The sequence below is a fragment of the Chrysochloris asiatica genome, unplaced genomic scaffold (assembly GCF_000296735.1).
Source record: "Chrysochloris asiatica unplaced genomic scaffold, ChrAsi1.0 scaffold00177, whole genome shotgun sequence".
In the NCBI taxonomy this organism is placed as follows: domain Eukaryota; kingdom Metazoa; phylum Chordata; class Mammalia; order Afrosoricida; family Chrysochloridae; genus Chrysochloris; species Chrysochloris asiatica.
In genome coordinates, this window is record NW_006408695.1 from 1,975,624 (window position 1) to 1,977,308 (window position 1,685).

Genomic DNA, 1,685 nt, shown 5'->3' on the forward strand with positions numbered 1-1,685 from the left:
CTGCTGTGCATGGGGTCACTATGAGTCGGTTCCGACTCGATGGCACCCGACAACAACAACATTAATCCATCTTCTTTGTTTCCAATTACTGATAATTATCAATGCTTCTTGAGTGCATATTTGATCAATTTTAGACTGAAAAAGTTGGTAGAATTCTTCATTTTCATCATAATTGGTTTTAATGATTGGAACATAAATTTGAATGATAGTGGTATTAAATAGTCTTCTTTCTAGGTATGTGGATATTATCTTAGATCTTATAATGCTGTTTTTTATGATGTATATGACATCATTCCACTTCAATTTTTTATTTTTGGTATGGTAAACCATATGATTCTGCAATTCAAAATGGCTAATGCCAATCCATTTCAGCTCACTAATGCTTAGGATATCAATCTTTTTTGTTTTTTTAAATAAAAATGTTTATTTGTAATAGCTATCTTTAATAACTATATTTTTACCCTAGGGAATGAATGCATATAGACACTGTTAGCTTCTTTACCCTTCCTTAAACAAGCATATACTTTACACTGATGCCCAAGGCGAAGATGCCTCTTCTCAAGTCAAAAACCTCTGTCCTGTAAAGAGCTGTCTCTCCAGCCCATGGCAGAAGTGCCATCCAGATTTTTTTTTTCCCCTTCTCAATTAGGCAAAAAAAAAAAAAAAAAATAGGAACTCTTTGGTGGGGGATGAAGTATCATTTAAGTCTAAATATTAGAAAAATAAAGGTAAGGGATATAATGAAATGCTTCAACGTACATGCCTGAGGTTAAAACCAGCATATGGGCTCCTGGTGTGACAGCTTCCAGATAAAATTGTCATCAGTGGTTAATCTTCATATTTTACCAATCTTTTCCTCAGCTCCTTGATCTGGTCATTATTCTTGGAAAGAATCTCTTTCATGTTGCAATAAGCAGCTGTTTGTTGGAATTTCTTTTCCAATTCTTTTCAACCAAGCTCAGCTGCTCCTGAACCTGGAGCAGATTGTTTTGACGGGCTGTGGCTAGATTTGACTCCAGGGACTTTTAGTTTTCTATCGTGTCATTGAGCATCCTCTGTAAATCAGTAACTATATTTTCCAAGTCATTCAAGTCCTGGGCCATTATAAAATCCTGCTGATTTCCTTGATTAACATCTAAATCATGTAGCGCTCATTCTAGTTTTGACTTCTCCTCCAGTGCATTTGTGGCCTGTACATCAACTGTCTTAAGCCTACAATTTCCCATACTCTTCTTGAAGCCTTAAAATTGCCTTGCTTAGGAGTTCTGCCATTATGCCTTCATTACGTGGAGCAAGTTTTGGCTTTATGATATCTAAGATAGGCTTTTTATTTGAAGATGTAAATTGTACCTTTTCAAATTCTGCAAATTGATCTAATAATTCTCTGTTTTCAAGTTTCGAGAAGTCTGTCTATAGTTTCAGGTACTGCTTCTCTGCTTGTGAGAAAGCTGTGGTAGAAGCAACACATTGATGTAGACAGTGCTGATGAGCTCAGACTCCACTTCATGAGGAACCACATCCTGCAGTCCACTTAGGATCTCGGAAACCCAGTTTGTGGTGAGGGTCTCCCCTACCAGCCTGCCCTCCTTGAGGTCTTAGCAGCAAGAATCTACTGTTTTGAGTCACAAGCCTCTTTGTGAATGAGCAAAACTCATCTAATTACTAATTTCATTTTGATGGTGGTC

General features: G+C 37.0%; 1 pseudogene; it reads right to left on the minus strand.

The window, feature by feature from the left end:
* Positions 1–899: 899 nt before the first annotated feature.
* The window catches only part of LOC102832040, a 7,131-nt pseudogene continuing 6,345 nt past the window's right edge, over positions 900–1,685 (minus strand).